We start from the raw sequence: 11,044 nt of genomic DNA, 5'->3' as shown, positions 1-11,044 counted from the left end.
TGTCGTGATAGAGGGAGTCGACTCACCAGTGAGGATGTCTCCGGAGTCGGTAGAGGCTGTTTCCTGTCTTCCGCCAGGTGTGAAGTTGGAAGGTCTAACAGAGGATCAAACAGAGAAAGTGAGAGAACTTCTTCAGAAGCATGCTGATGTTTTCTCTGCAGGTGCATTTGATCTTGGGGAGTGCAATGTGGTACCTCATCACATTCAGCTGGTAGATGGACCAACAGTTAGACTTCCATACAGGCGTATCCCTCCAGCTTTGATTCCTGAGGTTAAGCAGATGTTGCAAGAGATGGTGGAACGGGGGATAATTCGCCCATCCAAGAGCCCGTTCGCCAGTCCGATTGTCTTGGTGAAGAAAAAGAATGGATCTTTGAGACTAATGTTCGGTCGCAGACCTACGTTGCCAGTGGATCATTTGATAAACAGTCTCCATTCTGATTGTACGGATGATTACGCTCAAGCACAGCAGAGATTGATGGAGAGAGCCTACAAGATAGTTTGTGATAGACAGAGAGAAGCAGCAAAGAAAGAGGAAGAGAAACAGGCCAAAGGAAGAGGTGATTTGTCTACCCTGGAAGTTGGAGAGAGAGTGTTGCTCAAGAACGAGGCATTTACAGGGAGGCACAAATTACACGACAAGTTTGACGAGAAACCCTTCATCATTTTAGCCAAGAACGAGGAGGGTGATTTATATAACATTCAACCTGCCCTTGGAGGGGTTACCAAGTGGGTAAATAGACGCAGAATTATTGCAGATCCTCGTCAGGAAAATGATGGCCTTGATGGTATTTTACCCTACCCAGATGTAGCAGAGCTTGGGCGTGGTATTAACATTGGAAATGACGTTATCCATCAAAGTAGTGATGATGACGACGACGACGACGATGACGATGAGGAGGATGATCATGAGAACGGTTACACTCTTTCATGGAAGGAGTTACCTCATCACGTTATTGACGCAGGTGTGACGGAGCCCAGACGGTCAAGTAGAATTAACAAAGGAGTGAATCCTAATCCTGGTCGACTGCCGATGTCGGCGATCACCAGATTACCCCCCTGATGGAGTTAAGTGATGTGCGCATCGAAAGCGGCGAAGAGGAACCGTTTAGTTGCATCAGTTGGGAAGGGATATATATATATATATTTTCGACAATTTTTTAGATAGAGTATTTCAGCATGAAATAAGCGGGGAAGATTGCCTGGATATTCATGATTTTCTTTGTTTTTGTTCTAAAAAAAAAAAGAAAAGAGGGAAAAGAATAGGCTACAAACAGAATTTGTTTAGGAACTTGTATTTGAAGGAGAATTAGGAAATTCAAGTCTTATAAGTGGCATAAATATATGTTATGTATAACAAGGCTTCAACAGTTTTTGATAAGGCAAGCTAAATAATGTTGACTTATTTTTATGTAAATAGTTCAGATTGGCTTGTTATGCAGGAAATAAGGTTTATATTTTCGTCATTGGAGCCAGATTAGTATGCAGTGATCTCATTTGATAGTACTCATTGGAGATTTGTATACTATAGTTGGTATACAGTAGTGAGGTGTATAGAAAGGATTTTTTTTTTTAAATCATACTGTTGTACATTATGATTAAGGATATATTTGATGTTGAAGAAAAGGAAAAAAGAAATTGTGTATAGTCTATAGGATAATGTTCTTTTTGTGTTACAGAAAAGATATTACAGTATAATGGTCTATAGGTTCTTTTTCAATTGAAGTTTGATTGAATGTTTATCGATGAGTAATTTTATGTTACATAGGTACACATTGGCGCTTTCGGGACGAAAGCTGTTTAAGCGGGGAAACTGTGGGAATGTGGACTAGTTTATGTTTTATGTAGATCGCGGACTTGTCCGATTATGCAAATTAGTTCGCTACGCGTGTTGCACATGATTTTGCGGATGAATGATTTATTGTGTGGTACGCCGCCCACGTTAATGTGTTAACATACATGTTAGTATTGAATCACATTCATGTCACGTTCAATTGCGGAGAGGACGTTGTTGCTGTGCCTGTAGCTATGTATTACAGAGTCACGCGGTTTCCTTGTTTTAACGAGGGTTTTGGTTCAACTGTTTGGCAGTATTTTCGAGTAAGTTATGCTTATTGAAATAGATATTTGGTTTAATCCTGTATCATAGTGAGTGATAATGCATAGTTTGAGGTGGATATAGATGTCTGTTTGAAGTAATTATGATGATAAGAATGCCTGTTTATGATGTTGAACAGAAGTTTTGGTTAGGGCATTAATTTGGTCATATTACGCTGTTTATAGATAAAATGTCAGAGACATTTGTGCTAAAATTGTTTTATGCAACATTTTCTTTCGTCATATTTCTGAAAAGATATTTTGAGGGATTGCAAAGATAATTTAAGGATTAATTATCCCATTTTGTATTTCACACACATGTGAAGTAAAAATGTATCTTGACGTTGAGGGCAGTAAGATGTAAATAAGCTAGCAAGATGGCGGCGCCCATAGTTGATTCCTAGATGTGAGTTGATGATAGTTTTATACACCTTGGGTGTATGATATGAAGAATATTGTTGATATTTTCCTGTGGTGTTTATGTCTAGCTATTTACTATTAGCTGTAGATGATATGAGAATTTACATTAGTGTGATTTAGAGAGCAAATACTTGTAACTGTTATTGTTGTTACATTATTATAGGGGCAAGATCAGGACTTGCATGTTGCAGCTTCTGTTGCTGAGCTGAGCTGAGTTGATTGCTGATAGTTTCTTGGTGTCTCCCTTTTCCCCTTCACTTCCTTCTCCACTGTAGTTGAGAGCTTCAGTGGTTTATTGCTGAAGACTTTGGGTATGTTTTAATGATATTCTGGTAAAGTTTGCAACAGATTTTGTGTAACTTTACTCAGTCTAATATTGCAGTGTGTTTAACAATTTATATGTATATTGATGTTATGGGACAATTTTATATTTGTTCCATCGTATTATGAATACTTACAGATAAATACATGTATTCTTGTTTGTCTGATGCAAGTATGATGCTCTGATTACTGTTTGAGATTCTTACAGCTGATTTGATGTTTAGATATAATTATGTCATTCCAGTTAATGATTATAATATTTGATTTCAGTGATTTTACAAGAGAATCAAAATGAAACAGATTTGATTTGGAGATCAGGTTGTAATTACTTAATATGACATTTAATCAAGAGGATATACAATATCTCTGTTTAGTAATTACTTTGATTTATTTCATTGATATAATCATGTATTTGTGAAGATGACATTTGTAATTGTTTGAAATACTAAAACATGTTTTGTTTTATTATTCTGCCAATTGCAGGGTTTTTTCCCGTTTCTGCGTGCATGAATCACCGAGAATCAACGGTTTATGAATTAAAGCACCGGTTACGCTAACACACGTTTCCCGAGTTTCATTTATCGTCTCACACGTACTACGACAGTATTGTATTGTTAAAACGACAATTCTATCCCATTTCTTGACACACGCATCACAAAGAAAGCTGACGGTAGTGTCAAGCTCTTAGCCTACTGTAAGAAAACCCATACAGTTCAATAACTCCACTTCACCTTACACCACCCCTTGCAACATCAACTTGGGGTATTCAGCACTCTCATGGACAGTACCCAAAGCAGCATCACAAATCTTGATGATGTAGAGACAGAAACCAACCACATCAAACCATGTCTTAAGAAGTGTTGTTACCCGGATTGGGCCTTCAGGAAAACAGGAGCAGCCATGAAATCCACAGCCCCTAGATCAGGACCACCCTGTAACACTAAACAGAAAGAAACGGTTACCATTCCATATGTCAAGGGAACATCAGAAGCCTTCCAGAGAGTCCTTAAGAAGTGCAACATTGCAACCACGATGAGGCCCTTCTCCTAACTCCGTGGTTCATTAGTATACCCCAAGGATAAGCGCACAATGAAAGACTCCACGGGGTTGTGTACCACATCCCATGTAACGACTTAATAAAATATTCATAGGCGAGACAGACAGAATGTTCGGAGTAAGAAAGACTGAACGCAAGCAAAAAGCCGAGTCAATAAAAAGGGCACGTTTCACAAGAGCCAAGAAAAAGAGTCCGGTACAACTTTCAACAAGTCAGCTTTTAACGACCACGTAGCACAGCACAATCACACCATAAAATGGAAAGGAAGCCAAATACTAACTCAAAATAACATCAAATTCAACAGATGGATCCGGGAGGCGGTGCATATCCAGAAACCATGTCATTAACCACGACATGGGCCGGTTTAACCTATCCCCATTGGACATTCCCATTCTCTCATATTAGGGACTTTTAGATTCTCACGAAGACAACGGGGATTGCTACGATCGACGTCCTTTTAACGCACTGCCTTGAATGGACATCACACGTATCAGTCCACGCAAATCTTAAAGTCCCTAATGTCGTACTACCCCATCCAGTGGCGATAAAACGTCAGTCTGATGATACATGCAGCAACGAGCAGGCGGAAGTCTCACAGATATAACAACCATTTTTATTGTGAAACAACGAAAATTCAATTTGAAGATGGTACCAAATTCTATACGCCAGAGAACCAATTAATGATTTCTTGTTGCATCCTGGCAAAATATGTTGTATTTCTCTTATGAAAAAAAAACAACAAGCGGGTATGTAATAGCCATTTTAGTTTTTATATCTTAGAAAAGACTAAGCGATCAAATTGAAAGGTTTTATCGCTACAGTATGTGTATGTACCGTGAATTGAGCACATAAGATTTGTATGTGCTTAGATTAGCAAGTGTGCGCTTGTAAAAAATGACGCCTAGCTGAAATGCTCCCCAGGGAGTGGAGAATATGCATACATTGTGTGCGGGTAAGCCTGGATCCAATGACCGGGGTAATAATATATATCTGTAAAGCGCTCTGATAGGGCTTTCGGTCCGGAAAATCGCTATATAAAGAACTAGCTATTATTCTTTTATTATTATACCGTTGTATTAATATTTAAATTTGAACATTTATGTTATAAGTTAAGCTGTACAAATAGACGTATTACACACGGTGTTTGCTTGATTGGTATATTATAATGAGCAGGGGCGTACGCAGGATTTTTTCAAGGGGAGGGGGTTTAAACAAAACAAAGGGGGGTTTTAGGGGGGTTTTCTTAAAAATACACACATAAAAAATGCCAAAGGGGGGGTTTAACCCCCAAAACACCCCCCCCCCCCCCCCCCCCCCTGCGTACGCGCCTGATAATGAGAAATAAAGACAAATTGTTCCATTTGATATACAGGGTGATTTCATTTATTGATGTAATGTACACTCCCTTTGATGCATTTCGTACATTTAAGAGAGTTTTATATTTCAGTGCATGTACTATTTTCTGAGTGGTTTATTTAGGATCTATTACATTTGCATCTTGGTTTGTACCATAGTTTTACGGAGCGATGGTAATGGAGGAATAAAGATACTAAGCTAAATGTGAAAATATACAGAAAGTTATCAAGTCAAAAAGCAACTTCCTGTAACAACAACAACAAAACCTAGTAATTTTTTGACGGATGCTACATAAGGTGAGTTCAAATCTACAGAAACAAAAAATTAAAATCGGTTTTAGTTTGTTTGCATGTGTGGACAGAATAATTCCACTGATCTTCGCGATTTGCATCGCTGTCCAATTCACAGTATAAGCCTTGCTATTTGTCATAATAATCGCGATAGTTTGCTTGCCGCTGTGTGTGTGAATGGTATTGAGAATCAAATCGATTTATTAAATCCCAGGATTCCAAGCGCGGATATATTGTGAAGATTCAGGCATGTGCAGTTCGGACGTTGTTGCCGTCGAGCGAGAATTCTCACTGTGTTAGAATGGTTGACAAAAAAATCGATCTTTGCATCGCGATCCTATTCGCACAAAATTGACATGTGTGCACAATCGCAAACAAAAAATCGATCTTTGCATCGCGGTGCAAATCGCATTTATTGTTACGTGTGAACAGGCCGATTGTGTGTACCAGACAAAAAAAAATCCAGCTTACGATGATGAAATTTATCTACCGCGGGAATTCAAGTATATTCGGCCTAGGATCGGCGCCGTCATGTAAGATGGCACGAGCTGCACAGGCGATGGCGCCAACCAACGTTATGTTGGAGATGGTTCTATTTTAAGTGACACGCACAGTACCTTTTCCATGTTGACGGTTTCAAATTAAGAGGCGCTGACAATAATGCTCCAGGCAATAGCAAATCATGGGTAGTTCCAGTAGTGTAAGATGGGAATGCAAACAAATAATCGTTTGTGATGTGTAAACGCGAGCCTATTGGCGTCCATATATCGTTGGGCCACAACCATGTAGCCGCCATAGAAATACAGGGTGCACACACGCTCAGGCACCTCAAAACGGACCTGGAAGTTTCGTTTGTCATCTTTATCAAATTGAGTATGATGATTACCCCCCCCCCCACCACCTCCCCCAATATAACAATCCTTAGAATAAAATATGCAGCCTCTGTAGTGCACAATTCAGTTAGAACATCTCGTCACCTTTGTCATACTGTACCTGCTGCTATATTCAAAACTATCCCAGAAGTTGAGCTCCCCGAATCCAAGCTGACGACAGATGTTCGAGACATACTGATACCGAGACAACCAAGTATCATAATAATAAAGATAAAATTTACTCCAACTGCAACTTGCCAGCTTGACCTATACCCAGCCTGAATACTGATCAGGTCCATCTCAAAACTATATTTATTTATTTATTTATTGATTGATTTATTGATTTATTGATTTATTGATTTATTGATTTATTGATTTATTGATTTTATATCCAGGCAAGATGATAACATACAAAACATCACAAGTTTGACAACTGATATAACATAAACTTAATGATATTTAGCACCAGCCAATGCATGAGGATCAGCTAGAAGAATTTAAAAATTCTGTCTAGAGATCAAACTATGCATGTATGATAAATGCATGCTAAACGCAGAAAACTGTCTGTTAATACAGTCATATGGATACGGTAATATTGGAAGTTAGCAAAACTGTATAACATTATTATTAATTTAATTTGATTTGAAGTTATCCAAATTATGGAAAATTATTATTGATATGATTGGAAGTTATCAAAATTGTGGAACATTATTATTGATATGATTGGAATTGATCAAAATTGGGGAAAATTATTATCGATTCCTAGACAAATTTTAAAGACACAGTAATCAAAGTAACGATGAAGTGATAGAACAAATTGATAGAGAAAGTACATTAAATACGAACTTAATAATAACAACATACGCATTAAGAAATCAATAATACATATCAAAGTGTGAGTTATTCTATGATAGAGAAAAAAAGTCTGAGAGGTGCTCCCAAAATCTGGGACAAACATAAAAACAAGAAAATCTCAAGCTATTGCATCTTGCAAATTCATGATTGAAAACAAGTGTATGGATTCTTCTATTACTTGGGGCTGGTAGCATATATTCGGGCATGGCATTAATTCGGTGTAAGCTCTTAATTCGAATGACATTGATAGGTACACAAATCTGTTATACAGAGGGGGCATGTTAAGGCGAGACAGGCGTTCCGTGTATGATAAGGAATTGGCAACTTCGTAAGGGAAACAGAGTCGGGTAAAACGCCTTTGAACACCTTCGATAGCTCTGATATGGTTCTTTTGATGTTGATATGCCGTACTCAATCACTGGTCGACATAATGAACAAAAGAGTTTTGTGAGAATAGCTGAGTTTCTAGTTGTTACGGTACGTCGAATAAACCCACAGAGCATAGAACATCAGTTAACAACACATTGAATATGGTCTCCAACTGAGATCTCGCGAAAAAGTAAGCCCTAGATGTTTATACGACTAAACTACATCTAAAGGATTTCCGTCATTAAAGTAAACAGTAGTAATTCATTTACGGGATCTAGTTATGTGCATTACTTTGCACTCAGGTGAGTTCAGGACCATGTCATTGTCAATACACCGCAGAAGTATATTATTCAAGGCTGTTTCCAACAAATGAGAGTCGTCGGTATAAACTTCACTATAAAAAAAAACTGTGTCATCAGCATATTGTAGGAAGGGGGATGAAGCAATGTCAGGTAAGTCGGCTGTAAAATAATTAAAAAAGATCGGTCCAATAACGGAACCTTGTGGCACAACGGAAGGAACTTGTTTACAATCCGATTTTACACTGTTGTCGATCTGAAAGGAAAAAACGTTTCCAACACGTATCTAGGTGTAAACTTTTTTTGACTCACACTGTATATATACTTAGTTTGACGCACCTGAATGCAGATCTATCGGTGAGTTTTCTGATTCCCTTTTTGCCCTGTCGGTATAAACAATGGTACGTAAATGTGTATGTTACTTGTTTCACATTGCTTTCATCTGTCATAAACGTACTTGGTTTGACGGACCTGAATGCAGCATTATTGTCTATAACCAATAGTTCGTCCCCGGCGATTCAACCTAACTAAAATAATTTTGTAATTTCCTGAACATAACTGCATTCACGTGTTTAGAATGGAGACTTTGAGCCGGAGTAGCAAATACTATTTAGACACGTCGATGCCAATGGTATTCATCTACAAAAAGTGCATCAAATAATTTGAGCACAAAAACTAAGTAAGCGCCGATTATATCTTATAATTTCCAGGACTTGAGGTCCAGATATCATTTTACGGCAACCAACTCAAAATGGGGCGGCCACATAAAGGAGACGCACAGGGGACGCACGGCCAACGCATTGGAAATTTGCAATGTTGGCCAGAGCATTGTCGTTCGCTAGGTGTCTGTCATCATTCGTTACTCGTTCGTCGAGCGCGCTGGACCGACGCAAGATCATCGCTATGCATTCGCTGTGTGCGTCGGGAATTTTCGATCATGGTCAAAAGTATACGCGGAGCTCGCCGCATAAATGTTCACGCCAAAAATGACGCCAGACACGCGCGGAGCGCGCTAGATCAACGCCAGACATACGCAGAGCACACGCCATGTATACGCGCAGCGCGCTGGCAATACGTTTTGCATTCGGTGTCAGCTCGTTAGCTTCTCCCAAATCCAGACAAAAGACGGGCTCACGACTTTTTCCGATTTTCAATGCGCCGGTCGTGCGTCCCCCATGCGTCCCTATGTGTGACCGGGTCTTTAGGCAGACGAGATTTTCCCGATTTTCAATGCACGGGCCGTGCGTCGTCTATGTGTGACCGGGCCTTAACATACAGGTGATGCTTGTGCAATGGTGTACATCAAATGGAAACGTTTGCTTCGATTTGTCACTTGAAAGAAGTTGACCACAAACTGGCTTCATCGGGAAGTTCTATCACATTGAGGGGAGAGGCACTTTACATGTAAAATAGGAACACATATTGTTTTTGCTGTGCAGAACATAGTAATTTTTTTTTATTTACTTATGGAATGAAACTATAAAAACAAAACGAATTTGGCGTTTTGGCAATTGGAGTACACAGACTAATAGCAGGTGAATGAAATGCTTCAACACCGCAAACACCTCGGAAGGAAGCATCCATAAATTTGAATCGTTTAGCCAATAAATGACTCCGCATATGGACGTTTAAGCTACGGTCACAACTCAGAACAGCGACCGACCGAAGTGTAGCCTTCTCGGTCACTGCTTGAATTTAGGCTTCGCTCAAATATTTTTGGAAAAGTCGAGCAGGCTGTAGAGCCCTAGCGATGCCTGGGCGATGTCCTGTCGATTTCCTCTCGGTCGGTGGTCGATTTTAGGTCAAAACTGAGGGAAACTGGGAGGCTTCTCCGCTCGGCGTGCCGGTAGTGACTGACTGATGACCCACCGATTCCCGGGCGGTCTCCCACCGGCCACCGGCTGAATTTAAATAAATTGCCCGGCGGCGCCCCGGTGATCGTGTGGTGATCGGTCGGTGATCGGCGGTGTATCTGCTGGTGTCTCGTAGGTCAAAATACGCTCATATCAATTCCTTCGCGCTCCTTTTGGGAGATCAACCGACCCGCGCGCATTTTATATTACATTTTACACTTTTCTTTACCATTAAAAATCGAAATTGAGTATAATATCCTCAATCGAGATATGAGAAGAAGGAAACATTTCCTTTACATTCCATATAAAACCATGCCCTTACTTGAAAAAAAAACCTCCGTCATTTTGACGTTAAACTTTACAATCCATTTAACTTTTTTTACTTTCTCATACATAATGTCCATTGATCGGTCGCATTGTGCTCGATTGCCTTTCAATATTCCAATCTTCAACTTAGCAGCAACGCGTTTTGTGTCAAATTTGTAAATCCTCAATCCCAGACAATGACATATGATACGTAAGCTTTTCATACATATAAAGATCATTTTGATTTAATCATTTTTAGCCCCGTCAATTTTCATGTCAAATCATGCTTCATGTCCCATTTTAGAAGCCCGACCCAGGGTTTTGTGCCAGCTAGCTGTGTATGCATACATGTACGTAATGCTATGCATACACATATAACTGAACATGCATAAGTACAGTACATGTACACACGCAGCGCAGCGCGTACCAGCCCAACGTAGTATGTATATCAAACCTACTGTAGATGTGGACGGAGAAAGAGCGAATTGGTGTTCTTGACTTTGTCTTTGTTTTAGATCTTTTCTTCGAAGAGTTTGATTCTAGCAATGAAATTAAGCTAATTTTAGTAAAGTATGTAAATATGTGATGCTCTTCATGACATTATCACTTCATATACCATTGAGATTTGGGATCATTTACTGTACAAAAAAAATGTATAGACTATATCTGAGATTGAGAAATCTAAAAAAATAAATATGAAGCAGCATCGGCCATTTCATTGGGTCAGTACCATTATGAAAATAGGGGAACAATGAGTGGGATGGGTTTAGTGCCGTCACAATAAACTTGCGCATTACACGCGTACGTATAATTAGAGAAATTTATGCACCCCCAAGAAATAATGAATACGGCCCGACCGCTCTACACACAGAACTGCACAGATACCGCACAGTCCGGTCAATGCGGTACGCGTAGCGTTAAACTGCCAAATTTACAGATATTGTGAGGA

The 11,044-nt window shown here is 39.4% G+C and overlaps 1 long non-coding RNA gene across 1 annotated transcript; it reads left to right on the top strand.

The window, feature by feature from the left end:
- Nucleotides 1-549: 549 nt before the first annotated feature.
- LOC115924953 lies at nucleotides 550-3,395 on the top strand. Its single transcript, XR_004064503.1, has 3 exons — nucleotides 550-2,100; nucleotides 2,681-2,828; nucleotides 3,322-3,395. It is a non-coding gene; the product is annotated as an uncharacterized LOC115924953 (long non-coding RNA).
- The last annotated feature ends 7,649 nt before the right edge of the window (nucleotides 3,396-11,044 follow it).

This window comes from Strongylocentrotus purpuratus, unplaced genomic scaffold, assembly GCF_000002235.5.
Source record: "Strongylocentrotus purpuratus isolate Spur 01 unplaced genomic scaffold, Spur_5.0 spur5_scaffold_17, whole genome shotgun sequence".
NCBI classification, from domain to species: Eukaryota; Metazoa; Echinodermata; class Echinoidea; order Camarodonta; family Strongylocentrotidae; genus Strongylocentrotus; species Strongylocentrotus purpuratus.
The sequence above is the reverse complement of the archived record's forward strand: the minus strand, read 5'-3'. Positions and strand labels throughout refer to the sequence as shown.